The sequence below is a fragment of the Triticum aestivum genome, chromosome 3A (assembly GCF_018294505.1).
Source record: "Triticum aestivum cultivar Chinese Spring chromosome 3A, IWGSC CS RefSeq v2.1, whole genome shotgun sequence".
Lineage (NCBI taxonomy): Eukaryota > Viridiplantae > Streptophyta > Magnoliopsida > Poales > Poaceae > Triticum > Triticum aestivum.
Window position 1 is genome coordinate 729,698,814 of NC_057800.1, and position 23,480 is coordinate 729,722,293.

The 23,480-nt window shown below is 43.9% G+C and overlaps 4 non-coding genes across 4 annotated transcripts; 2 read left to right on the forward strand and 2 right to left on the reverse strand.

Moving 5' to 3' along the window:
- Nucleotides 1–1,142: 1,142 nt before the first annotated feature.
- Nucleotides 1,143–1,216, forward strand: TRNAV-AAC (transfer RNA valine (anticodon AAC)). The gene has a single exon. It is a non-coding gene; the product is annotated as a tRNA-Val (tRNA).
- Nucleotides 1,217–1,265: 49 nt separating this feature from the next.
- TRNAI-AAU (transfer RNA isoleucine (anticodon AAU)) lies at nt 1,266–1,339 on the reverse strand. The gene has a single exon. It is a non-coding gene; the product is annotated as a tRNA-Ile (tRNA).
- Nucleotides 1,340–9,067: 7,728 nt separating this feature from the next.
- On the forward strand, nt 9,068–9,141 carry TRNAV-AAC (transfer RNA valine (anticodon AAC)). The gene has a single exon. It is a non-coding gene; the product is annotated as a tRNA-Val (tRNA).
- Nucleotides 9,142–9,187: 46 nt separating this feature from the next.
- On the reverse strand, nt 9,188–9,261 carry TRNAI-AAU (transfer RNA isoleucine (anticodon AAU)). Its single transcript has one exon. It is a non-coding gene; the product is annotated as a tRNA-Ile (tRNA).
- Between the last annotated feature and the right edge of the window lie 14,219 nt (nt 9,262–23,480).

Genomic DNA, 23,480 nt, shown 5'->3' on the forward strand with positions numbered 1-23,480 from the left:
CTATGATCTTTTGTATGTTTGGAAACTGCTAATTTTTTTAAAAAAAATAGTGAAGTAAAAAAATAAACCAATGGATAAGAAAACCCGTGGGAGGGGATGATGGGAGGTGGGAAGAAATAAAACCGGACGAAAATAAAACCGAAGTACCAGGCTATCAACTGCTCCATTAGGAGTAGAGATTAGGAGTAGAGATGTGCCGTAGTGGCTACCGTGCCAAGTCCATCAACGTTAGCATCTGTGTTTTGAATCCCGCATTTTGCATATTTATTTTTGTTTTTTGACTATTTTTTTAGGGGACGTGGATACGGGGAGCGATGCTGGGCCGGCCCAGTACTGCGCGCCTTTGAGTGCCCACTAGGCTAAGCGGCGCTGTGGGCGCCGGAGAGGAGCTCTCCAACTAACGGTTGCGTTCATGCCGGAGCTTGGCCTTGGCATGGAGAGAGCTACCGGCCATTTGATTTCACCGGTAGCAAGCTGATTCCTGGCAAGAGAATTCCTGGCAAGAGAATTTCAAGCAAGAGAAATCCTGGCAAGAGAATTCCTGGCAAGAGAGGAGCTGGGCCTTGGCATGTGTGTTCATTGTAGCTGCCGTTACCGTCCACTGGTGACACTAAATTCCTGGCAAGAGAATTTCAAAGCTTGTCCTTCTGTTCTTGTAAAATGTTTATCGAATCTTCCGCCCTCGAATATATGTTATTAGTTCGATCTATCGACGTGGTGTAATCCCAGATCTTGTGTGTGTGCATACTGATGCTACTATATCTGAATAAATATGTTGGCTGTGTGGGCTTTGACGAAAAAGAAGAGCTAGCCGTACTGAAAAAAAGTTCATACCTGTCTATTTGATGTCTGAAAGTGGGGAGAATTTGTCTTGAAGAACAGTTCAATCACAGTTGTGTCGAGCTCGAGCCAACTGTTATATACAGTATAATTTGCTGGTAGGGCTGTGAACCTAATTTTCTTCACATCGTATCTTTCTTTTCCTGTGGCAGTTGGCTATTATTAGATATAAGCATGTATGAGCTGTATGATTTTCCAGCTTCAATGGCTGAAGCAATTAGATGATTCAGTTAGTGGGCCATCTTGCTAGATATTAGATCTGTCTAGTGTTGTAAAAGAATTTGTAGGAAAAAGATAACTAAGGTTTCGTGGTGTAGTTGGTTATCACGTCAGTCTAACACACTGAAGGTCTCCGGTTCGAACCCGGGCGAAGCCATTTAATTTGTTTTTTTTCCCATTTTCCATTGTGTAAAGAAAAAAAAGAATGGCCCATACAGGTCTCGAACCTGTGACCTTCGCGTTATTAGCACGACGCTCTAACCAGCTGAGCTAATAGGCCTACTGACTGAATTGATCTTTTCTTCAGGACATATATGTGGAATGTAACCACAAGGGGAAAGAGTCTCCGACAGGTTAGAGCATCAGGCTAATTTATATGGCGATAAGAGAAGGCGTCGGCGCTGCTGCGGTGAGGGTGCTCAAAAACATCAGGATAAGGACTGCCACACTGCCGCCAGGCTCGTTTCCAAGGTGACAGGGATGAACTATTTTAAAACAATTCTGTCCCGAACCACAATATTCACAAAAAAAAAGTGCAAAAGTTCATGAAGAAAAAACATTCATATTGCTCTAGGCGAAAAACGATGCTTCAAAAGGCTGTTTCTGAAAGCATGTTTGGAGCCCTGGTTTTGTTCTTTTCCGCCCAGGCCAACACCAATGACATTAACTTTGCACCTAGGTAGAGCACTAAGCAATATTTGCTGACAGAAATATCAGCTTATGTTGATTTTCAATTCAAATTTTCAGAACTTATTGTTTATGGCAACACCAAATTAGTTTCATTAGATTAATCAGAAAGTATATTTTCATACTAGTATAAACATGGATTTTTTTTTATAAACTTGGTCAAACTTAAGAAAGTTTCAATTAGAGCAAACCTAGAACTTCAAGTATTCTGAAACGGAGGAAATATAAATTAAGTTAAAGTTCAGGAACACCTTGCAGAAAGGTACATTTGAATCAGCATAACCAAAGCTGTTTTTGTTCACCCTACACATGTACACTTAATCCAGTATACAAAGAAACCTAAAGATCGGAAGAGGTGGAAGTCAGGAAGTTCACTGTCAAGTTTACTTCGGAAGAGGTTGGGAGCGATTTTAACATTATTCGAAGGAGGGAGGAAAAGAATAATGAGAATTTTGACGGCAGATGGTCGTTTATGTTTAACTAGCGGGTCCACCCGCGCATTTGCGCGGCTAGATGTTTATTATTTCTAGTTATGTATTTTAGACAACCATTTTTTTTGGCATGTGAGCATCTCTTTCTATATGTGATGACACCCTACATAGTATACCATTCCAAGTTTATTTGTTAGGTCCCATTAAAAGTTGTTTGACAATGGGCCTTAGATATGTTATGGTAAGTTGAAGTGTGATATTTAAATAAACACATTTATAGCAAGTGATTTAGTTTTTGTCACGATGTATGCATTGACGGTTACCTTCATGTATTTATACCATTTAAATATGGAATATGTCTACATTGATTCCACTCTTTTGCTCTCTGTCGCCAGGCCTTTCTTTACCCATGAAGCTATTGTATTCTCATAGAGTGGCACGTTTCATCGGTGATTGTCACTATGAAACAGTAGTTGTAGTTTCATGTCACTTGATTTCCTTCTGCTTGTCTAATTTTTAGCCTTCAATAAATGCAGCAAACCTGATTTTATGATCTTACTTAGTTTGATTTCCGAAACCCCAACTATTACATTATTATATTAGGTGTGACTATGTTTCTCCAAACCCTAACTATTAAATAGTGCACATAATGTAAAATTACAATCCTTGAAGGCAATGATAGCAAGGTGGAGCTCGCTTGTACTCCAGGATTTTTGATTGATAGATATCATACTATGTAATCCCCTTTCTATGTCATTGGTTTTACAAAACCTATAATTTCATGCACAAATTTATTGTTCCATTATGTGCAAGCCGCTTATAATTATTGTGTGTGATCCAAGGATGGCAGTGTACAATTAAAACAAAGCCTTAACTGTGATGTTTTTCCACCTTAATGAGCACTCACTGGCCTTCTTGCTTTTTTCCATATGATTTCGTTTTGCCATATCAGTCGAGGTTACCCTTTTCTCTTGGCATCTTCAAGCTTATATTTGTCTGATGTTATGTATAGATGATAGGAAAAGTGCCTTCAAGGATGTATATTTGTTGGTGTACATTGATGTTGGATGGACCATTGACTCGATCGAGCGCCCCTGATATATATTCATGTGTCATGCCATAGTTATGTTGGAGATTGTTCCCTCCTTAACCCTCAAGTCTTTGGTTCTATTTCCTGCGCGGTTACTGTCCTACTTTCATGTGTAATTCGTCTATTTTGTCGCAAACATATAACTTTACCTAATTAAGATTCTCCATATAGAAGCTATTTAGGGGAGGATAATGTTCTCCGCTAAATTCAGAGAAAAGTTGATAGTACAAAATGAAGTGCTTGCAAGTGTACACATTCATGCTTCAAGCACATGTATATTTACATGAAAATGAAAATAAAATTGGTTATACCTGAAACAATGAAAAATTATTTTATTTTGAAAGCAACAATCTTGTAATCATGAAAAATAATTTTAGAAATTTCAAGCAAATCTTATCAAATTTTAATTGTGAATTAAACGGACATGCAAGACAAACTTTAATGACTAAAAACATCCGATTTTTTGACATTTTAATATATTATTTTTACATAGCAACTCGTCCACTTGTTCGACATAAGATTTAGAAGAAAGGTTAATCCCATCCAACGCGCCATGTGGTGCAGCAATACTACGGAGTCATTATTTCATCTCAAGATGCCTCGGCTTGGCTCCAGTTTAAGTTGTCGAGCCAGCAATCCGATCGAAGCTGGCTGCTCTGCCGGCGTCGGCGTCGCAGAAGATGCTTTTCACGTGGGCAGCACTTTCCACCTTCCATTTCCATGAGGGCACTCCTAATTGCTACCCTGCTCCTCCTCCAGCTCCACAGTGTACGTGTCGGCACATCGATTGCCACACCAACTGCCGTTCATTGACGGCCAGTAAGCTCTCTACAGCAATTGCACCACGGATGGTCCCTCCTTGCTTACCCGCCGCATCTTGCACTGCCCTTGTTCCAATCCTCGTCTTCCTTCTAACACGCTGCTCTCACCCAAACGATGCTTCTCAGCTTGTTTTTGTCCAAGCAATTGTTGTTCAAGCCGGTGGTGTTGTGGCGGGCCCGAAGCAGCTTGTCAGCCTCCTGCTCAATGGCCAGTAGCAAAGTTTGTCCTAGTTTTGCTAGTGCCGAACGGGCATTGATCCTTGATGCGGAAGGAGCCCACGGTAAGGCGGTCCAATTCGAGAAGAAGTTATCGTGTCCATGTTAGCCGTCGACTGTGTGTTGTCGCCGGCGTCGGCGTTGCCAGCCTCTCCGTCACTCTCGCATGAGGTCTTGCGTTTCAGGTCAAGTTAATGGCCTTCTTCCATAGAGTTTCCTCTGGAGCTTCGTGTTGTCCTTTCCTAGCTCTAGCCTGCTTGCAGTGGCGCCGACGTCTGCAGCTCCACAGGCTCCGATGGGATCGCAAGCGTGCTCGTATGTTGTCGAGTTGGACTGCATCTCCTTCTATTTTATTCCATATCTCTCTCTTACCTACATCTGCACATCTCCCTTATAATATCTCTACGTGTACATGATTACAATGGAAACTCTTCTTTCCTTTTATTCTGTATTCTATTCTATCGGATGGAATAAGGATACATGCATACATACGTACTTATTTTCTTTATTAAATCACAGCCGTTCTTTTTAACTCTTTTTTACTACAAAATATGAGCCGTTCTTTTTCTATCGTTTTAAGTATATAATAAATAGATACCATAATCGAAAGTTTGAATCTTAGAGAGATAGAGCTTTCTGATAGAAAATTCACTCGGCCTAATACATTGCCAAACCCGACATTTGGGAAGCTGGATCGTGTCCTCGCTAGGGTCGAATGGGAGCAGAAGTTTTCCCTGGTAACAGTCCAAGCGTTATCGCGCGCTATCTCATAACACACCCTGTTGCTCGTTGACTCTGGCGAGGCAACCCATGTGGGGAATAAAAACACTTTTTCTTTCGAATTAGCGTGGTTTGAAAGAGAAGGGTTCCTGGATCTGATAGCAAGGGAATGGGCTAAGGGCTTCTTTGATTCAAAGGATTCTCAAAGGAATTTTGAAGGATTCTAATCCTTAGGATTTTTTTCTATGTGGGTTGTTTGATTCGTAGGATTGTAAACCGTAGGAATTTTTTCATAGGATTCATTTGCACTAGATTTCATAGGAAATTTTCCATCCACTCAAACCTCTTTAAAAGAATCCTACGTTTTTCTTATGCACAATCAAACACTCATAGAATCATGTAGGATTCAAGATGACATGCCAATCCAATCCCACGTTTTTCCTATTCCTGCATTTGGGAAATCCTATGAATCAAAGAGTCCCTAAAGATTCAAGAGGGAGGGCCCCTGTTGAAAGATGGCAGAATAAGATAAAGCATCTATGAAGATTCCTTCGTGGGTGGGCTAAGCATATGACTGGGATTTATATGGTTGAAAAGGAAAGGCTCCTTGTACTTATTCAATGCCTAGATTTAAAAGCCGAGTCCACCATTTCATATACCAGGGAGCTGGAAACTAAAGTGGAGGCGGAGATGAGACTGAAAGAACTACTTCGAAAGGAGGAATTGAGGTGGGCATTGTGAGCTAAAGTTTGCAAAATCATCCAAGAGGATGATACCACTCAATTCTTTCATATGATTGCGAATGGCAAGCACCGAAAGAAGAGGATATTTCAGCTTGAGCAGGATGAGGGGATGATTTTAGGACAGGAAAACCTAAAATTATATATAACCAATTACTATAAGTAGATGTTTGGGCCTCCGGAGGATAACTTCGTATCCTTGGATGAGTCCAGGGTTGAGGATGTCCCTCAACTTGCTGCGGATGAGAATGATATTTTGACCGCCCCATTTACGGAGAAAGAGGTGTTTGAAGCTATTTCACAAATGAAGAATAATAAGGCTCTAGGGCCAGATGGTTTCCCGGCGGAGTTTTATAAAAAGTGTTGGCATATTGTTAAAGGGGATTTGCTACCGATGTTCCATGATTTATTCTCTGGACAACTTCAGTTGTTTCAATTAAATTTTGAAATGATAACTTTACTTTCTAAGAAAACAGAGGTCATACGAATTGAGCAGTTCCGGCTGATCTGTCTTCTTAAGAAAACAGAGGTTGTAAGAATCCATTTGAGTCGGCCTTCAATGCTCTGACTTGACAAAAATATTGGTCTTCAAATATTCAACTGACATTCAGCTGGCTTTAAAATGTAGAACTTATCGAGCTACGATCTCCAAAATTGCCGAGTTATAAAAACAATTACGCTGTGGTGTTTCAGGTGGTGTCAACTGTGAAACAATTCCACATTGTTTGAAGTGATTGTCAAACTCATAACACAGATACTCTCCCCCTCGATCAGATCATAGGAATTTGATCTTCTTGTTACGATGATTCTCAACTTCACTCTGAAATTGCTTAAACTTTCTAAACGTTTCAGATTTGTACTTCATTAAATAAATATACACATATCTACTCAAATTATCGGTGAAGGTGACAAAGTAACGATATCCACCGCGCACGGCAACGCTCATCGGACCGCACACATCAGTATGTATGTATGATTTCCAACAAGTAACTTGTCCATTCCGTTTTTCCGGAAAACGGGGTCTTAGTCATCTTGCCTATTTATGGATAAAAACAAAAAATAAGATAAAAACAAAAAATAAAAAAAAACATATAGGAAAAACGAAAAAAGAAAAAACGAAAAAAGAAAAAACCGAATGAAAAACAAAAAGTGGTTCAGGGAAGGTTACCGGATTGAATGAAAGTAGAAAGAATGGGCCGGCCCAAGCAACAAAACAGCACCTCGGGGGTACGCGCTAGATCGCTCGGATCTGCCTGTCCAGAGAGCCATCTTATCTCGCTGAATAAACATTTCTTAAAAAAAAATCTCGCTGAATAAACAACGGCTGGTACAAACTAGTGGATTTTTGTGGCACTCGTCATGTTCAGCTTATTAGTTTATTTATTTCCGATCCAAAACTGGGTGATTGGGAATTTCTGTTGGGCCCTGTACCTGTGAATTTGCCCAGGAAAATTCATATGTGCAACTTAATGGTTGCGTTCATGCCGGAGCTGGGCCCTGGCATGGAGAGAGCTGCTGGCCATTTGATTTCACCGGTATCAAGCTAGTGTGTTCATTGTAGCTGCTGTTACCGTCCACTGGTGACATTAAATTCCTGGCAACAGAATTTCAAGCTTGTCCTTCGTTCCTGTAAAAAGTTTGTCGGATGCGCCGTGCTCGAATACATGCTTTTAGTTAGACCTATCATCCCGGTGTAATCCCAGATCTTATGTGTGTGTACAGGGCATATCCAGCCGTTCGGCCCCCAAGGGCACGAAAAAGCGACGTTTGGAGACGAGCCGACGTTTTTTTCGGTGCGGGGGTGAGCACGTTCCCAGCCGCCGCCCCAGGTCGCCCCAGACGCTCCCACAGTTCGTCCAAATTTCAACAAACACGACCAAATTTAAACAAACACGACCAAATTTCGACGAAATTTAGGCGTTTTTTACACGAATAAAAGGGACGAAGAAAAAACCTAAACTACGGCCGATGCTTCTCCTCCTTGACACGGCCACTGCTCGACCCCTCGCCCCGGCGCGCGGCTTCACTCGAGCGGCGGGTCGTTGCCGCCCTCGACGTTCGCGAGGACGCCGCTGAGCGTGCGGCCAGGGACGCCCCAGCACAGGCGGCGGCCCTCGCTGTTGTTGCGGCCGCGCGGCATCGGCGCGTTGTTGGTGGAGACGAGCCGCTCCTCCTGCCAGCGTTCCCACGGCGCGTGGTTGTCGGCGGCGTACTCTGGGAGCGCCCGCTCCGCGGCCGTCAGGGACGCCCGCGCACGCTCGATCTCGGCGTGGAAATAGGGCGTCTCGGCAACGGGCAGAGGGGGGACAGGGACCCCGCTGGCGCTGAGCCTCCACCGCGACGGAGCGCCTACGTCGGGCGGCGCGGGGTAGTTGGCCTCGTGGAGGAGGTAGGTCTCCCGCTCATGCAGCAAGCAGCGGCCGAAACCGTTGGCCTCCACCGCGTTGCCGGGGTACCTCACGCTCATGGTTGCCGGGGGGAGAGAGAGGGGCTCGAACGGCGGAGAGGGGAGGAAGTGCGGAGGCAAGGAGGGTGGGAGATGGGTGCCTCACCGGCGCGGCCAGGGGCGCCTTTTATAGCGGCTCGGGGGCGGCCGCGTGCGAACGCGTGGCGGAAGGCGGCGCGGCGTCGCCGCACTTCGCCGCCCGTGAATCAATGGCAGGCTGACCGGCGGCAGCCTTGGCATTGATTCCCCGCGGGAAAACCGAGACGATGAGGACGACCAGCCTTCGTCTCGCTGACGCGCCGGTCCCGCCACTCTTTCGCGCCAAAACGTTCGCGCCGGCGCCCCCGGACGCTCCCCAGCGCGCCGGGTTCGGGTTGGGTGCGCCGGCGCCACAATCCGGCAAAAAAAACAGGCACGTGGGGGCGCGACTGGACCGATTTTTTGGCGCTGGCGCTAAAAAAAAGCCCTGGGGGGTTGGGGGCGCGGCTGGAGATGCTCTTATGCTACTATCTGAACAAATATGTTGGTTGTGTGGGATTTGACAAAAAAGAAGAGCTAGTCTGAAAATGGGGAGAATTTGTCTGGAAGAACAGTTCGGACACAGTTGTGTTGAGCCAACTATTTTGTAGATAATTTGTTGGTTGGGCTGTGAACCTAATTTTCTTCACATGGTATCTTTCTTTCCTTGTGGCAGTGGGCTATTAGTTAAGCAGATATATAAGCCGTGTGATTTTCCAGCTTTAATGTCGCTTGGTTTGTACAGCTGAAACAATCAGGTGATTCAATTAGTTGGGCATCTTGTTAGATTATTGGAGACGCCTGGTTTGTAAGTCTGTTTTGTAGCAACAGAATATGAAGGTTTCGTGGTGTAGTTGGTTATCACGTCAGTCTAACACGCTGAAGGTCTCCGGTTCGAACCCGGGCGAAGCCATTTAATTTGTTTTTTTTTTCATTTTCCATTGTGTAAAAAAAAAGAATGGCCCATAAAGGTCTCGAACCTGTGACCTTCGCATTATTAGCACGACGCTCTAACCAGCTGAGCTAATAGGCCTCTTGCGTGGGTTTTATTTTTCATGCTATCTATTCTCTCCGTTCCCGAATACTTGTCTATCACAACATACGGATGTATGAAGTCATATTTTAGAGTATAGGTTCACTCATTTTACTTCGTATGTAGTCATTTGTTGAAATATCTACAAAGACAAATATTTGGAAACGGAGGGAGTATTATTTACTTCAATCACATGGGAAAAGCTTTAAAGTTCAAGATCAACCGGACTTCATATCGTGACAACTTTGTAAGTCTGGGTGTTTTACTGTGAGATTGGCATATCATGCAGAACGGAAAGCGGAGTATCATACCAGAGCTGGCAGTGTAACAGTGTAACAGGAGGAGGAAGAAGTGAACCATCATGTTGTTTCTTAAATAAAGTTGCTAAAGTTCAAAAAAAGGAACATTTGAATCAGCCAAAACAAAACTGTTTTTGTTCACCCTACACATGTACACTTAGCCCACGGTACAAAGAAACCTAAAGATCAGAAGAGGTGTCAGTCAGGAAATCCACACACACATCTATGCCTTCGAGATAGCAATTACACTAGCAACGCAAACATCTATGCCTTTGTTGGTTACCACGGGAAATCGAGACACACATAAGACTACCATTACCGGACCGTGCATTCTCGCAAAAAAAAAAAAAAGATGTGCCAGCCGGCTCGATCTCGATGCTGCATTAGAAAAATTGTGCTTATCATGCTTACGAACACCATCACAACTTAACTCAGCTCCATCTGGTATTGTGAATGACGGTGAACCCCCAGATGGATATTGATTGAATGGTTTGGATATAATAACAAAGAATAAAGAAAAGAAGCGGTAATTCACATGGTCCACTAAAGCATCTGTAAAATTGCCAAAGTCAGTTAGCAACCTCGAAGTAGCGAAAGAGAGAAGGGTGCGTTGGAGCGGGGTGGTGAAGATTGGGGGAAGGATGAAATTTAACAGCACACACCTTTTCACAGCTTGGAGCAGGGGAATTCAGATTCAGATTCTTCTGATCGGTGGCACTTCTCATTGAAAGCTTTGTATGTTGACATGTAAAACCAGAGATATTATTGAACTCCTAGAACATTTGATAACTGCAATATTCCACGCATTTGAAGGTATGGGTTCCCCAGAGTTTTTCATTGTGACACGAGTTAATTACACGATAGTATCACATTTGGGGCGGTGGTGGCGAATTGATACCACTTTTGAAAATTTTTACGTGTCAGTACCACGTTTGAGTCGAACCGTTGCGAATCGGGCTAAACCTCGTATTTCTACGTATTGACGCTGGAACTGACCGCCCGGGCCCGCGCGTCAGCTGCCATGCTGGCGAATCAGTACTCGCCCGCTCGCTCGATAGGTGCGGTCCGGCTCGAACCGGACCGGCCCGTGCTCTGTCTCTCTCTCCTTTCCTCTCTTCCTCTTTTCGTCGACGAACCCTAGCTCCACCGCACGTCTGTACGGCGATGGCGGCGGCAACCCCGGGCGGTGGTGGCGGCAGCGGCGGTGGCGGCAATGGCGATGGCGGCGGCGCAAACAATCCCCTCTTCGGCAGCCGCGCGACAGGAGGAATCGACGGGAGATCTCCAATCGAGGGCGGTGACGGCTACTCGAGCTCTGACTTGTATTCCAGCGACGACGACGAGTTCATGGAGCCCGCACTGTCCATGGAGCAACGGGTATGACTGGCACAGCAATGGGTGGCGAACCCTAGCTGTAGCCACGAGCTGACCCACGGCTTCGGCGGCGTCCTCTAAGTTTTCTCTCTTTTTTTCTTCTCATTTACTTTGCAATTAGGGTTATAGTGTACTGATTAGGCAAATTGCATGTGAATTGTAGTTTATATGAAGACATATGGAATGTTAGGATCCATTTTGACAATAATGATTTGTTAGAGAGGAAGTTAAGCTGTTCAGATGTGACATATCTGAATATGGTTGCTTTGATGGAAACACAAGGCTTTAGTATTGATGATTCACTGCTGTTTTACATGGAGACCCCAGGAGAGCAGGGTTTGGAATTGGTTGATAGTAATGTTAAACTACAGTTGATCAAGAGGCAGAATGAGGAGAGTTTGGTGCTTAATTTGTTATTTAGGGCTTGTCCACCAGCTGTTAGTGTAGCACAGAAGGGTTTTGCAGAGAAGCAAAATTTAGATCCTATTGTTTATTCTGAGCCCATGGTTTATGATCTGGCTGATCCTCCTGTTTATGCTGTTGATCAGCAAGGTGTTGCTTATGAACGTCAGAGTAGCTGCTCTATTGCACCTGTAGGCCCTGCTGTTTTAACACAAGAGAGCATGAGTGTTGTAAATCCAAAGTTAAAAGAAGTTGTGGAAGAAGAACAAGATGGCTATGATGCCAGTTATGCATCTTCATCTGAAGGGCAATATGACAGTGACACTAACCCTTATTATATGGGGGATTTAAGGCCTAACTATAATGAGGAAATGAATGATGCTGAAGACATGGAGATGGAAGAGGGAAATAGACAGAGAGAACCAGAAGAGGAAGAGGAAGAAGTACAAGAACAACATGAGGAAGAAACAGAGGAAGAAGAATCAGAAGAAGAAACAGAGGAGGAAGAACCAGTGCATTATGAGGGTGACACAGAGGTAGAGGAATTATTTGAGTTGGAGGATGATGAGCCTATTGTTCAAGAAGAGGAAGAAAAAATATCTGTGCCAGCAAAGAAGAAGCAGAAGATGCAAGTAAGGAGGGGACCAACAACAAGGTCACATTCCAGTGTTTTAGAAGAAGTGCAACCTGATTGGAAACCATCATCAGATGAAGAAGATAATAGTTTACTTAAGGACAGTGAAGATGATGGGTTTCATCCACTAGCATTTGTGCTACCTGAAAAAAGGAAGAGCAGGGCAAAGAAGAGGCCACCTAGAGTATGGTACAATGAGGATTTGGAGCAACCACACCAACAACTACAACTGCAAATGTGTTTCAGAGATCAACATCAATTCAGAGATGCATTGTTGAGCCTGCACATCACTCAGTGCAGAGACTTCAAGTATCACAGGAACTCAGATCAGAGGATCATTGTGCATTGCAAGAATTCACAATGCAAGTTCTGCATTGTGGCAGCTGTTATAAAAGGGGAAAACACTTTTGCAATTAAGAAGATGAGATTACAACACACTTGCCCTAGTTCTACTGAAACAAGCAGGGTAAGTGCCAAGTGGCTTGCAAAGCAATATGAGCCACTATTCAGATCTGATGTCATTACTAGCATACATACACTTATTGATGCCTGCATGGAAAAGTATGGTGTGGATGTGCCCAAGGCAATGGCATATAGGGCAAAAAACCTAGTTGTTGAGGCTGTGTTGGGAGATCATAGGAAGCAATACCCAAGGCTGAGAGACTATGCTCAGACTGTCATGGATACAAACCCTGGGAGTAGGGTTGTAGTCACCACTGTAACTCCAGCACCCACTCAAAAAATCCCACATCCAGGACCCAGATTCCATGCAATGTTTTACTGCATCAATGGAGCAAGGGAGGGATTTCTACAGGGGTGTAGACCATTCATTGGTTAGTTCATTTTAGCTTGTGCACTACTTTGATTTTTTTAGTTTCAATAGCTTGCACATATAAATGCATTTAACATGTTATGTTTACATCCTGTTTTAGGTGTTGATGGATGTTTTATCAAGCTGACTACTGGTGCACAAATCCTTGCTGCCACTGGTAGAGATGGCAATAACAACATATACCCACTGGCATTTGGCATTGTTGGACAAGAGGACAAAGAAAACTAGTGCTGGTTTCTACACCAACTGAAGATTTGTCTTGGAGGAGAAGTTGGACAGTATGGTCCATATACTATAATGTCAGACAGACAGAAGGTATGTCTATCCACCTTGCATTGCCTGCTAAATATGTGTTGACATGTGTATTACACAGTAGCTTAGTTGTTTAAATTGTGTGCACCAGGGGCTACTGTATGCAGTGAGTAAAGTTTTTCCTAACAGTAATCAAAGATTCTGCTTAAGACACATATATGCAAACTTCCAAAATGCTGGCTTTAGGGGGGGGAGACCTTAAGAAGTGCATGGATAATGCCAGTTATGCATATAATGAACACAAATTTAATAAAGCAATGGATGATCTCAAAGCTGAGAGTGAGCAAGCTTGGCAGTGGCTTAGTGCAATACCCAAGAATACATGGGCTAGGCATGCATTTGACACAAATTGCAAGACTGACTTAGTTGTCAATAATTTGTCTGGGGTGTTCAACAAGTACATCCTAGATCATAGGAAAAAACCAATAAGAACTATGTGTGATGGCATAAAGGATAAGTAGATGGTTAGGTGGCACAGGAATAGAGAGAGTGGAAAGGAGGCTAGATGGGAGATCACACCACATTACAGTGAGAAGTTGGAGAGTGAAAAGGAAAGGGCCAGGTACTGTAAACCCATTCAAGCAGGTGTTAACTTATGGCAAGTAACTAGTGGGGAGCAAACACATGCTGTAAATTTGGAACTTCAAACCTATGGTTGCAGAAAGTGGGACCTCAGTGGCATCCCATGTAACCATGCCATCTCAGCAATTAACAAGGCAAAAAGGTTTCTAGAGGACTTTGTAAGCAAATTTTTCAAGAAACCATATTACTTGGCAGCATATGAACCTATGATATATCATGTCCCTGGTGAGCATGACTGGACAAAGACCCAAGGTCCAGACATAGAACCACCAGCATTTAAAATCAAGAAAGGAAGAAAGAAAGAGAAGAGGATAAAAGGAAAATTTGAAGTTCCAAAGCCAAAGTCCACCTCAAGAATGGGGATAATTACTCGTAGCAATTGTGGATTGCAAGGGCATAAATACACAAGTTGCCTTAAACAGTTGAAACCTGAGTTGGCCTTAAGAAAGAACAAACATGTGGTAAGCCCCTTTGAACTACTTCTTCAGTTTGTTGTTTCTGTAAATTACCTTTCTCCCTTGTGCATTTTTTTACTTTTAGTATTATTAAGTGTGTTTCCTTTGAATTGTTTTCCAAGCCTGCTGCAAGGAATTCACAAGGAAGAGGTGTTGCTCCTACAGCTCCTGCAGCAACACCTAGAGCTGCTTCAGCAACACCTAGAGCTCCTGCACCAACAACTAGAGCTCCTACACCACCAACAACTACAACTTCTGCACCAACAACTAGAGCTCATGCACCAACACCAAGAGCTGCTCCAGCTGGAGGAAGAACTGGAAGTGGTGCTGGTAGAGGTGGTGGAAGTGGTGCTGGTAGAGGTGCTGGAAGAAGGTCTGGTGGTGGAAGAGGATCTGGAAGAGCATCTTCTAGTGCTCAATCTTCTGCTGGGAGAGGTGCTCATTCTTCAAGGCCTTTCTCTGCCCAAGGCAGTATGGTGCCTCAACTTCTAGTGCTCCTCCACCAACTGATGGCACACACACTGGATGGATGGCCTGGTTCAATGCTAGTAGAGGTGGCAGAAGGTGATGCAAACTCCAGTAACTTGTGATGCTACTACAATGTGCTTTATTTTGGTTTGATGCCACTGCAGCAACTTGTGTTGATGATACATTGTGTTTTATTTTGGTTTGATGCCACTGCAAGCAACTTGTGCTGATGATACATTGTGCTTTATTTTTCTTTGATGACACATCAACAACTTGTGCTCATGCTACATGTGTATGATTTAGAGTTTGATGCCACTAAAGCAACTTGTGTTGATGCCAATGGATATCTTGATGGTTCTGTTGGAGATAACTTAATGGTTCATGGATTTATGCCACTTGGGTGGATAACTTGATGGTTCATAGATTGATGCCACTTGGGTGGAATAGTTGATGGTTTATGTTCATACATTAATGTTATTGTTTTGCTATTTGGTCATGTGGATGAACCAACCTAAACCTAAGCAGATGGGTTTACGGTGCCTCGGGGTCGATGAAGCCACCTAAGACTAACCATTATGGTTTACGGTGACTCGGGGTCGATGAAGCCACCTAAGCCTAACCATTAGGGTTTATGGTGACTCGGGGTCGACGGAGCCACCTAAGACTAACCAATAGGGTTTACAATGACTCGGGGTCGACGGAGCCACCTAAACCTAACCATTAGGGTTTACGATGACTTGGGGTCGATGGAGCCACCTAAGACTAACCATTAGGGTTTACGGTGACTCGGGATCGACGGAGCCACCTAAACCTAACCATTAGGGTTTAGGGTGACTCAGGGTCGACGGAGCCACCTAAACCTAACCATTAGGGTTTATGGTGACTCGGGGTCGACGGAGCCACCTAAACCTAACCATTAGGGTTTATGGTGACTCGGGGTCGACAGAGCCACCTATACCTAACCATTAGGGTTTACGGTGACTCGGGGTCGACGGAGCCACCTAAGACTAACCATTAGGGTTTATGGTGACTCGGGGTCGAGGAAGCCACCTAAGCCTAACCATTAGGGTTTACGATGACTCGGGGTCGATGGAGCCACCTAAGCCTAACCATTAGGGTTTACGGTGACTCGGGGTCGACGGAGCCACCTAAGACTAACCATTAGGGTTTACGGTGACTCGGGGTCGATGAAGCCACCTAAGCCTAACCATTAGGGTTTACGGTGACTCGTGGTCGACGGAGCCACCTAAGACTAACCATTAGGGTTTAAGGTGACTCGGGGTCGACGGAGCCACCTAAGCCTAACCATTAGGGTTTACGGTGACTCGGGGTCGACGGAGCCACCTAAACCTAACCATTAGGGTTTATGGTGACTCGGGGTCGACGGAGCCACCTAAACCTAACCATTAGGGTTATAGTGACTCGGGGTCGACGGAGCCACCTAAACCTAACCATTAGGGTTTATGGTGACTCGGGGTCGACGGAGCCACCTAAACCTAACCATTAGGGTTTACGGTGACTCGGGGTCGACGGAGCCACCTAAACATAGGCTTCCATGCATGATATAACATAACCATCTAATAATCCAGTGCTAACATAACCATCAAATAGTCTTCCAATGCTAACATAATCATCAAAACCTAGTGCATGAGAAATCATAATCTGAAGTCTAGCAAACATAACACAGAATATCTGATCCAGCAATCATAACACACAATACTTACTACAGTTCTGTTGGGTTTCGTAGTAATTTCAAAAAATTTCCTACGCACACGCAAGATCATGTGATGCATAGAAACGAGGGGAGAGTATTGTCTACGTACCCAACGCAGACCGACTGCGGGAGCGATGACACGACGTAGAGGAAGTAGTCGTACGTCTTCTCGATCCAACCGATCAAGCACCGAAACTACGGCACCTCCGAGTTCGAGCACATGTTCAGCTCGATGACGATCCCCGGACTCCGATCCAGCAAAGTGTCGGGGAAGAGTTCCGTCAGCACGACGGCGTGGTGACGATCTTGATGAACTACAGCAGCAGGGCTTCGCCTAAACTCCGCTACAGTATCATCGAGGAATATGGTGGCAGGGGGCACCGCACATGGCTAAGGAATAGATCACGTGGATCAACTTGTGTCAACTTGTGTGTCTTTGGGGTGCCTCTACCTTAGTATATAAAGGAGCCAAGGGGGGAGGGGGCGCCGGCCAAGAGAGAGAGGCGCAGGAGGAGTCCTACTCCTACCGGGAGTAGGACTCCCCCCCAATCCTATTCCAACTAGGATTCCCAAGGGGGAAAGAGGGAGAGGGGTGGCCGGCCACCTCTCCTAGTCCTAATAGGACTAGGGGAAGGGGGGAGGCGTGCAGCCCCCTTGGGCTGCCCCTTTCTCCTTTCCACTAAGGCCCATGAAGGCCCATATGGCTTCCGGGGGGTTCCGGTAACCTCCCGGTAACCCGGTAAAATCCCGATTTCACCCGGAACACTTCCGATGTCCAAACATAGGCTTCCAATATATCGATCTTTATGTCTCGATCATTTCGAGACTCCTCGTCATGTCCGTGATCACATCCGGGACTCCGAACAACCTTCGGTACATCAAAATGCATAAACTCATAATATAACTGTCATCGTAACCTTAAGCGTGCGGACCCTATGGGTTCGAGAACAATGTAGACATGACCGAGACACGTCTCCGGTCAATAACCAATAGCGGGACCTAGATGCCCATATTGGCTCCTACATATTCTACGAAGATCTTTATCGGTCAGACCGCATAACAACATACGTTGTTCCCTTTGTCATCGGTATGTTACTTGCCCGAGATTCGATCGTCGGTATCCAATACCTAGTTCAATCTCGTTACCGGCAAGTCTCTTTACTCGTTCCGTAATACATCATCTCACAACTAACATATTAGTTGTAATGCTTGCAAGGCTTATGTGATGTGTATTACCGAGAGGGCCCAGAGATACCTCTCCGACAATCGGAGTGACAAATCCTAATCTCGAAATACGCCAACCCAACATCGACCATTGGAGACACCTGTAGTACTCCTTTATAATCACCCAGTTACGTTGTGACGTTTGGTAGTACCCAAAGTGTTCCTCCGGTAAACGGGAGTTGCATAATCTCATAGTCATAGGAACATGTATAAGTCATGAAGAAAGCAATAGCAACATACTAAACGATCGGGTGCTAAGCTAATGGAATGGGTCATGTCAATCAGATCATTCTACTAATGATGTGACCTCGTTAATCAAATAACAACTCATTGTTCATGGTTAGGAAACATAACCATCTTTGATTAATGAGCTAGTCAAGTAGAGGCATACTAGTGACACTTTGTTTGTCTATGTATTCACACATGTATTATGTTTCCGGTAAATACAATTCTAGCATGAATAATAAACATTTATCATGATTATAAGGAAATAAATAATAACTTTATTATTGCGTCTAGGGCATATTTCCTTCAGTCTCCCACTTGCACTAGAGTCAATAATCTAGATTACACTGTAATGATTCTAACACCCATGGAGCCTTGGTGCTGATCATGTTTTGCTCGTGGAAGAGGCTTAGTCAACGGGTCTGCAACATTCAGATCCGTATGTATCTTGCAAATCTCTATGTCTCCCACCTGGACTAGATCCCGGATGGAGTTGAAGCGTCTCTTGATGTGTTTGGTCCTTTTGTGAAATCTGGATTCCTTTGCCAAGGCAATTGCACCAGTATTGTCACAAAAGATTTTCATTGGACCCGATGCACTAGGTATGACACCTAGATCGGATATGAACTCCTTCATCCAGACTCCTTCATTTGCTGCTTCCGAAGCAGCTATGTATTCCGCTTCACATGTAGATCCCGCTACGACGCTTTGTTTAGAACTGCACCAACTGACAGCTCCACCGTTTAATGTAAACACGTATCCGGTTTGCGATTTAGAATCGTCCGGATCAGTGTCAAAGCTTGCATCAACGTAACCTTTTACGATGAGCTCTTTGTCACCTCCATATACAAGAAACATATGCTTAGTCCTTTTCAGGTATTTCAGGATGTTCTTGACCGCTGTCCAGTGATCCACTCCTGGATTACTTTGGTACCTCCCTGCTAAACTTATAGCAAGGCATACATCAGGTCTGGTACACAGCATTGCATACATGATAGATCCTATGGCTGATGCATAGGGGACATCTTTCATATTCTCTCTATCTTCTGCAGTGGTCGGGCATTGAGTCTTACTCAATTTCACACCTTGTAACACAGGCAAGAACCCTTTCTTCGCTTGATCCATTTTGAACTTTTTCAAAATTTTGTCAAGGTATGTGCTTTGTGAAAGTCCAATTAAGCGTTTTGATCTATCTCTATAGATCTTAATGCCTAATATGTAAGCAGCTTCACCGAGGTCTTTCATTGAAAAACTTTTATTCAAGTATCCCTTTATGCTATCCAGAAATTTTATATCATTTCCAATCAGTAATATGTCATCCACATATAATATCAGAAATGCTATAGAGCTCCCACTCACTTTCTTGTAAATACAGGCTTCTCCGAAAGTCTGTATAAAACCAAATGCTTTGATCACACTATCAAAATGTTTATTCCAACTCCGAGAGGCTTGCACCAGTCCATAAATGGATCGCTGGAGCTTGCACACTTTGTTAGCTCCCTTTGGATCGACAAAACCTTTCCGGTTGCATCATATACAACTCTTCTTCGAGAAATCCATTCAGGAATGCAGTTTTGACATCCATCTGCCAAATTTCATAATCATAAAATGCGGCAATCGCTAACATGATTCGGACGAACTTAAGCATCGCTACGGGTGAGAAGGTCTCATCGTAGTCAATCCCTTGAACTTGCCGAAAACCTTTTGCGACAAGTCGAGCTTTGTAGACAGTAACATTACCATCAGCGTCAGTCTTCTTCTTAAAGATCCATTTATTCTCAATTGCTTGCCGATCATCGGGCAAGTCAACCAAAGTCCATACTTTGTTCTCATACATGGATCCCATCTCAGATTTCATGGCTTCAAGCCACTTTGCGGAATCTGGGCTCACTATCGCTTCTTCATAGTTCGTAGGTTCATCATGATCTAGTAGCATGACTTCCAGAACAGGATTACCGTACCACTCTGGTGTGGATCTTACTCTGGTTGATCTACGAGGTTCAGTAGTATCTTGATCTGAAGTTTCATGATCATTATCATTGGCTTCCTCACTAACTGGTGTAGGTGTCACTGAAACAGTTTTCTGTGATGAACTACTTTCCAGTAAGGGAGCAGGTACAGTTACCTCGTCAAGTTCCACTTTCCTCCCACTCACTTCTTTCGAGAGAAACTCCTTCTCTAGAAATGATCCATTCTTAGCAACGAATGTCTTGCCTTCGGATCTGTGATAGAAGGTGTACCCAACAGTTTCCTTTGGGTATCCTATGAAGACACATTTCTCCGATTTGGGTTCGAGCTTATCAGGTTGAAGCTTTTTCACATAAGCATCGCAGCCCCAAACTTTAAGAAACGACAACTTTGGTTTCTTGCCAAACCACAGTTCATAAGGCGTCGTCTCAACGGATTTTGATGGTGCCCTATTTAACGTGAATGCGGCCGTCTCTAAAGCATAACCCCAAAATGATAGCGGTAAATCTGTAAGAGACATCATAGATCGCACCATATCTAGTAAAGTACAATTACGACGTTCGGACACACCATTGCGCTGTGGTGTTCCGGGTGGCGTGAGTTGTGAAACTATTCCACAGTTTTTCAAATGTACACCAAACTCGTAACTCAAATATTCTCCTCCACGATCAGATCGTAGAAACTTTATTTTTTGTTACGATGATTTTCAACTTCACTCTGAAATTCTTTGAACTTTTCAAATGTTTCAGACTTATGCTTCATTAAGTAGATATATCCATATCTGCTCAAATCATCTGTGAAGGTGAGAAAATAACGATATCCGCCTCGAGCCTCAATATTCATTGGACCACATACATCGGTATGTATGATTTCCAACAAATCTGTTGCTCTCTCCATAGTACCGGAGAACGGTGTTTTAGTCATCTTGCCCATGAGGCACGGTTCGCAAGTACCAAGTGATTCATAATCAAGTGGTTTCAAAAGTCCATCAGCATGGAGTTTCTTCATGCGCTTTATACCGATATGACCTAAACGACAGTGCCACAAATAAGTTGCACTTTCATTATCAACTCTGCATCTTTTGGCTTCAACATTATGAATATGTGTATTACTACTATCGAGATTCAATAAGAATAGACCACTCTTCAAGGGTGCATGACCATAAAAGATATTACTCATATAAATAGAACAACCATTATTCTCTGATTTAAATGAATAACCGTCTCGCATTAAACAAGATCCAGATATAATGTTCATGCTCAACGCTGGCACCAAATAACAATTACTTAGGTCTAATATTAATCCCGAAGGTAGATGTAGAGGTAGCGTGCCGACTGCGATCACATCGACTTTGGAACCGTTTCCCACGCGCATCGTCACCTCGTCCTTAGCCAATCTTCGCTTAATCCGTAGCCCCTGTTTCGAGTTGCAAATATTAGCAACAGAACCAGTATCAAATACCCAGGTGCTACTGCGAGCATTGGTAAGGTACACATCAATAACATGTATATCACATATACCTTTGTTCACCTTGCCATCCTTCTTATCCGCCAAATACTTGGGGCAGTTCCGCTTCCAGTGACCAGTCTGCTTGCAGTAGAAGCACTCAGTTTTAGGCTTAGGTCCAGTCTTGGGTTTCTTCTCTTGAGCAGCGACTGGCTTGTTGTTCTTCTTGAAGTTCCCTTTCTTCTTTCCTTTGCCCTTTTTCTTGAAACTAGTGGTTTTGTTAACCATCAACACTTGATGCTCCTTTTTGATTTCTACCTCCGCAGCTTTCAGCATTGCGAAGAGCTCGGGAATAGTCTTGTTCATCCCTTGCATATTATAGTTCATCACGAAGCTCTTGTAGCTTGGTGGCAGTGATTGGAGAATTCTGTCAATGATGCAATCATCCGGAAGATTAACTCCCAATTGAATCAAGTGATTATTATACCCAGACATTTTGAGTATATGCTCACTGACAGAACTGTTCTCCTCCATCTTGCAGCTATAGAACTTATTGGAGACTTCATATCTCTCAATTCGGGCATTTGCTTGAAATATTAACTTCAACTCCTGGAACATCTCATATGCTCCATGACGTTCAAAACATCGTTGAAGTCCCGATTCTAAGCCGTAAAGCATGGCACACTGAACTATCGAGTAGTCATCAGCTTTGCTCTGCCAGACATTCACAACATCTGGTGTTGCTCCAGCAGCAGGCCTGGCACCCAGCGGTGCTTCCAGGACGTAATTCTTCTGTGCAGCAATGAGGATAATCCTCAAGTTACGGACCCAATCTGTGTAATTGCTACCATCATCTTTCAACTTTGCTTTCTCAAGGAACGCATTAAAATTCAACGGAACAACAGCACGAGCCATCTATCTACAATCAACATAAACAAGCAAGATACTTTCAGGGACTAAATTCATGATAAATTTTAAGTTCAATTAATCATATTACTAAAGAACTCCCACTTAGATAGACATCCCTCTAATCCTCTAAGTGATCACGTGATCCAAATCAACTAAACCATGTCCGATCATCACGTGAGATGGAGTAGTTTCATCGGTGAACATCATTATGTTGATCATATCTACTATATGATTCACGCTCGACCTTTCGGTCTCCGTGTTCCGAGGCCATATCTGCATATGCTAGGCTCGTCAAGTTTAACCTGAGTATTCTGCGTGCGCAACTGTTTTGCACCCGTTGTATTTGAACGTAGAGCCTATCACACCCGATCATCACGTGGTGTCTCAGCACGAAGAACTTTCGCAACGGTGCATACTCAGGGAGAACACTTCTTGATAATTTAGTGAGAGATCATCTTATAATGCTACCGTCAATCAAAGCAAGATAAGATGCATAAAAAGATAAACATCACATGCAATCAATATAAGTGATATGATATGGCCATCATCATCTTGTGCTTGTGATCTCCATCTCCGAAGCACCGTCATGATCACCATCGTCACCGGCGCGACACCTTGATCTCCATTGTAGCATCGTTGTCGTCTTGCCAATCTTATGCTTTCACGACTATCACTACCGTTTAGTAATAAAGTAAAGCATTACATCGCGATTGCATTGCATACAATAAAGCGACAACCATATGGCTCCTGCCAGTTGCCGATAACTTGGTTACAAAACATGATCATCTCATACAATAAAATTCTGCATCATGCCTTGACCATATCACATCACAACATGCCATGCAAAAACAAGTTAGACGTCCTCTACTTTGTTGTTGCATGTTTTACGTGGCTGCTACGGGCTTAAGTAAGAACCAATCTCACCTACACATCAAAACCACAACGATAGTTTGTCAAATAGACTCCGTTTTAACCTTCGCAAGGACCGGGCGTAGCCACACTCGGTTCAACTAAAGTTGGAGAGACAGTCGCCCGCAAGCCATCTATGTGCAAAGCACGTCGAGGGAACCGGTCTCGTGTAAGCGTACGCGTAAGGTTGGTCCGGGTCGTCTCGTCCAACAATACCGCCGAACCAAAGTATGACATGCTGGTAGGCAGTATGACTTGTATCGTCCACAACTCACTTGTGTTCTACTCGTGCATATAACATCAACATAAATAACCTAGGCTCGGATGCCACTGTTGGGTTTCGTAGTAATTTCAAAAAATTTCCTACGCACACGCAAGATCATGTGATGCATAGCAATGAGGGGAGAGTATTGTCTACGTACCCAATGCAGACCGACTGCGGAAGCGATGACACGACGCAGAGGAA